Source organism: Stegodyphus dumicola, chromosome 9 (genome assembly GCF_044657685.1).
Source record: "Stegodyphus dumicola isolate Sdum_Otavi_A_Nest chromosome 9, ASM4465768v1".
Lineage (NCBI taxonomy): Eukaryota > Metazoa > Arthropoda > Arachnida > Araneae > Eresidae > Stegodyphus > Stegodyphus dumicola.
The window spans coordinates 104,129,885-104,135,884 of record NC_140776.1 but is presented as its reverse complement, the minus strand read 5'-3'; positions in this window follow the sequence as shown (position 1 = coordinate 104,135,884).

The window sequence follows — 6,000 nt, the reverse complement described above, 5'->3', positions numbered from 1 at the left end:
TAAAGTCAGTAGGTCTTACAATAAAGAAACATGTGTAAGTCTGTATTTATTATGGGGAAAAGGAATCAGAAATACAGCATGAATATGTTTTATAAGTTAAATATAAGGGTAAATGTGTAAATGGAAAGTGTAAAAATTACATTTGTCAGACATAGTTTGGTGAATCCTTTGAATAAAAGTAAGACGTGTAAAAGGGAATCAACAAAGTTTTGTATAGTTAGTAAAATACATTAGAAGGAAAAGTTCTGAGTATCTCCAACTTAGTAGTAAAAAAGTAAGAATTGTAGTATTCCAGTTAAACTATATAGAATGAGCATTGTGTATATTGGTTTAAAATTACAGAAAATATTATTTAGTGAAGTTATATGCATGTAAATTCCATCTTAAAATTTCAAAGACGGAGAAATGTAGGTAAGTTTACTTTTGGAGAAATGGAAGTGTAACATGATGTTGTATTTAAAACAAGGGGAAAAATAATTAAGGGAAAGGGGAAAAAAAATAAAATTTACTTTTGGAAGTAAAATGCATAAGGGAAAAAACAAAAAACTGCATTTGTGTAAACAAAAAACTCAAAAAAATTAAAATTATAAAACTAAATATTACTTTTGTGAAAAAAATTAAGTTAAAAATGTAGTAACACCTTTTTTTTTAAATAAAAAGCGGAAAGGAAAAATTAAATTTGTAAAAATAAATATTACTTTTGTAAAACCAAAAAAAGTTTAAACAAAAAAATTAAAATAAAGTAAGTAAAAATACGAAAAGGAAAAAAAAAACTTTTGCAAAATAAAAAAGTGAAAAGGAAAAATTCAATTCGTAAATAAAAATATTACTTTTGTAGAACCAAAAAGAAAATTAAATATAAAAAAAATTAAAATAAAGTAAAGTAAAAATACGAAAAGGAAAAAAATTCCAAAAAAAAAAAAAAAACTTTTGCAAAATAAAAAAGTGAAAAGGAAACATTCAATTCGTAAAAATAAATATTACTTTTGTAAAACCAAAAAGAAAATTAAATATAAAAAAATAAACTTTGGAAGATAAAAAGTAAAAAGAAAATTTAAGTTCACTTTTGTGGAAGTAAACGTCAATTTGCGAAAGTTAAAAATAAAATTTATGTTTGGGAAAGGGAAAAAAAATGAAATAAAAAATTAATAAACTAACTAAAAAATAGTAAGAATAAGATGAAAAATGAAAACAATTAAAAATATCTTAATAATAAAAAAAAATTAAACTGTGGGAAAATCTTACATTTAAAACAGCAATGAATAAAGTAATGATTAAGAAGCCAAAAGAAATCCTAGCCGTCGTGTAAAAACAAATGAAGCGCATGCTCAGACTTTCAGCCTTATGTCATCAATGGTGCAAAAAGTCAAAGGGCCAAAGAGGGTTTCAAATAACAAGTCTGATAAGAGGACCGGGTAGCCGAGCGGTAAAGCGCTAGACCTCCCATCCCAGAGATAGCGAGTTCAAATCTCCGCCGTGGAGTTATTTTTAAAATACAGGGTAAATGATACTAAATTCATTAAAAATGAATTAAAATATAATGGAATCAATTAAAACTAATGACGGATTAAATAATTAAAACGTATCGTATAAAAATGAGTAAATAATTAAAAGTAATGACGTATTAAATAATTAAAACGTATCGTATAAAAATGAGTAAATAATTAAAAGTAATGACGTATTAAATAATTAATCACGTATTAAATAATTAAAAGCAATAAATTAAAAGTGGTGTCCTGCCAAACACGTGGTTAAGAGCTCATTGCCATAAACATAAAAAATAAAAACTTTGAAAACATAAAATCGTTGCCACAGAATCAAACCGAAAGTTTGATGATGTCATTCCATCACGTGATACAAGATGGCGCTGGTATCGTCACTTCCGGTTCCAGGCCCCTCTGGATACTGCCCACACCCCTTTTCTGTGACGTCACTTCCGCCTACCGAGTACGGTGGGTTACTACTGACATGCAATTCCTGTAAATTACCAGGAGATAATTGGTGAGCTCTGAACTAGTACTCTATACCATACCAGATAAGCTCAGCAAGGTACAGGAGACTACAGGGTGAGCTGCTGTGCCCCCCATAAAGACTTTCAGCTTTATTGCTCTCTCAGTGGGACCATATTTATTTAAATTTTATTATATTACAATAAAAATTTGATTTTGATATGCACATTATTTTGAAATAATTTTGACATATACTTGACATACATTGTCAAATATTAACAGAAATTTTGATGATATGTACATAGAATATAGAATGCATAATGTAGAATACAAATGAAGAGTTAAACACAAAGTCTTAGTTATAATAAATAATATAGGATTTTGATGATATGCTGAAATGTAATAATAGGTCATTGTTCATAATTCATAAATAGTTGACTACTCATAAAAGTTCACATTTCATTAGTCTGTTAAAATTTATTTATCTGATGAAGTTAATAGTCTGAAGTTAAGATCTGATAAAGTTTATAGTTTGTCTGGAGTAAGTTTCATATTTGTAGATTGAAGTTGTGCTGCCTTGAGATGAAAATAATGCTGATGTGGAATTATGATGCCTTAATTTATATTGCCTTTAGATTATCACAATTTTTAATGAGATAATTCATTAAAATTTGAAGTTTTTTTTTGCAAAGAGGTTTAACTTTTGAATAGTTGTTTGAATCATCCTTGGGCAATTTCATTTGTGAAAGAACGAAAGTGGAGTTCTTTAATGATTGTACATTCAAACAGGTAATGATCTATTGTTCCTCTTGATCCACATATTCAGTTGTCTGTTAGATACAAGCTGAAATGAAGAAAGATATGTCCATGTGTTTTTAGAAGATATTTTATTGCATTATTTGTTGTAACTAGATTTCATGTTCATTTTGGTTGGAACATAAAAGTTTGTCTGCACATATTATCTTATGACTAAATAAATTTTCATTGAGAAACTGCGGCTTGTTCAAGTCTTGATTTGAAAAGTGGTATTGGATTTGGTAAATAGGTGATTTCTGTTGTAGTACCATTTGTTGCCTCTTTTGCCAAGTTATTTGCCATTTCATTGCCCATTGTTCCTATATGGGCATGTGTCCAATGTAATTTAGGTTTTTGTCCTGTTTGAAAATGTGGGAGTAAATAGTGTATATCTTGAACCAAAGGAGAGCGACTGTGACTAGCTATTGCTTGAATGCTTGAGGCATTGTCAGTATTATAACATTGGTTACTGAGAATTGCTTTGCATATGTTATTACTTCTCTTATAGCCAATAGTTCTGCTTGAAAAACTGAATTTGAGTGATTCAGTTTCATTTTCCTGGTTTGTCTAAGATTATTGTTTTTGAAAACACTATAAGCAGGTCCTATGCATAACTCTGTTTTTCATCTATCTGTAAAAATTTGAATTTAAAAATGATTTATGTTCGAATTTACTATTGGATTTTCTGAATATTGATTTGAATGTAAGTTTGTAGTTTGTTTGAGTTCTTCATATTCTCTTAGATGATAGATATTAGAATTATAGGTACTTGTCTGTCATAGGCTTGCAACTTTGTTTTAAGGGCTTCTTTCTGTAAATATTTCATTCAAATTAAACCATTCTGAGCAAACTGTTTTGTGAAAAGTATAGCATTTAATTCCGTTCAGAATAAAATGCTGTTTAAAAATGTATTCTTTTCATATACTTAGGACTCTGAAGTACTGTAGAAAAAGAAAATATATACATTTAATATGTATATTTACAACGTAATTATAAAATATTTACATTCGATCGTATCAAAACCCATTCAACTTAATGGTAAAATGCGCAATGTTTTGGTCACCACTTAGGGATCGCCAGTGCTTCAGAGCAGGGTATGGGGAAAACCGGTTAGGGCCACTCCATCTTACTTCCTACCTACAAGGTGTTCTACTTAACACTACTCAAATGATCTTATCTGGTTTTAGACGAAGAAACTCCACACAAAACGTGCAGATGTAGGAGATTTATATTAAAAGTTATGCTCATGGCAGCAGTAGTTCGCCAAAGATGGGATCCATACAAAAATGCGTGTTTGCTGTAAAAATTAGAATATAGCCATTCGTTGTGCAAATGGCAGCCCAACGAAACAATAAGAACCGAACAAAAAATCTTATTGCGAAGCCCATAGAATCTGTTACTAGTACAGAAATATATAAAATAATTTTTGAAAACATACTGCCAACAGTTCACAAAAAATGGCCAAGGGAATGAAGACACTCTCTTATTTATTCAGCAGGATAACGCAAAACAGGTATAAAAGAAGAATAAACCGTTACTATTAGGGGAGGAATTTCGTGATGGTGGAAAATATAAATCAAATCACAACCATCAAATATCCCGACTTTAATGTGTTCTAACACATTTGGTAGACTTGGGTATTTTTAACTCCATGCCGTCACTAAGACATCAAGTCTCGCCTAATAAATATTGATGAATTGATAGAAGCTCTAAATGTAGCCTTTGATAATATTTTTCCCGAAGTACTGGATAACATGTTTCTGTCACTTCAGCAAGTTATCCTGGAAGCAATGAAGAACGACGGCTGTAATAATCTTACGCTTACTACGTATATAGGGAAAACAGAGCTTCGCAGCCAAGGGATCCTATTTAAAATACAATAACGAAATTATTGAAAAAATCAGAAACTATCTGAACACTCAAAAATTAGGCGTAATATTTTTAATTAATTGTTTAATTTAATCTACACTGGTAAGCAAAAATTAAGGACGAAGTCGAAAAATTAGCATATCAGCTGAACGAAGAGGCAGAGCGGACAGAAAGACCAGTCAGGAGATTAAGTAAGGTGATGTACGGTAGTACATGCGCAGATATGCAGGTAGACGTAATGAGGGGGTGTCTGAGTAGTATAAAGCATGTTGTCGGTGTAAGTGTCTGAGTAGTATAAAGCATGTTGTCGGTGTAAAATCAGTATTTCTGGCAAAGAGATTGTACGCCGTATAGCAGTTAAATCACACCGAGTTGCTACCTCAGCAAGAAATGGCGAATAATCAATCTGTTAGACGACATCTGGATGCTTTTACCCGAGGTCGAATCATTGGGAAGTTGGAGGAAGGGCGCAGTGTGACAAGTGTGGCTGCAGAGTTCGGAATTGCTCACAACATCGTTTCACGACTTTGGAGACAACTTCAAACTACAGGAACAGCTATCCGGGGGGGTTAGTAGTGGTCGTCCACGAGGAACCACACCCGCAGATGACCGGTATATTGCCTTACAGGCCAGAAGAAACAGGCGGCAGACAGCGGGAGAAATCGCTAGACACAGGCGACTGGACGACCGATATCGCGTTTTACCGTGGCCAGAAGATTGCACGGTGGTGGTCTGTTTGCACGACGCCATGTATGGTGTGTACTTCTAACGCCTGCCCATCGGAGAAGGCGTTCTCTGTGGTGCCGGGAACACCGGAATTGGAGAGAAAATGAATGGGGACGAGTACTCTTTACAGATGAGAGCAGATTCAGTCTGAGTAGCGATTCTCATCGCATACTCCTCTGCAGAGAGCGGGGAAGCCGCAATCATCCCTCGAACATCATTGAAAGGGACAGGTATGGAGGTGGCGGTGTTCTCATTTGGGGAGGCATCATGCTTGGTAGTCGTACAGACCTTCACATCTTCGACGCAGGTTCAGTCAACGGGACCCGTTATTGTAACGAGATTCTTCTTCCATATGTGCGTCTTTTTAGAGGCGCTATGGGTCCGCAGTTCCTTTTCATGGACGACAATGCACCATGTCATCGCACAGTAGCTGCCGAACAGCTCTTAAAGAGTGAGGATATTGAACGTATGGATTGGCCGGCACGATCTCCGGATCTCAGTCCCATCGAGCATGTATGGGATTTTCTAGGCAGACGCTTGGCAGCTCGTACCTTACCACCAGTAACGATTCCGGAGCTTCGATTGGCGCTGCAAGACGAATGGGCAGCAATGCCTCAACAACTCATTGACACCCTCATTCTCAGCATGGGCAGACGCTGTG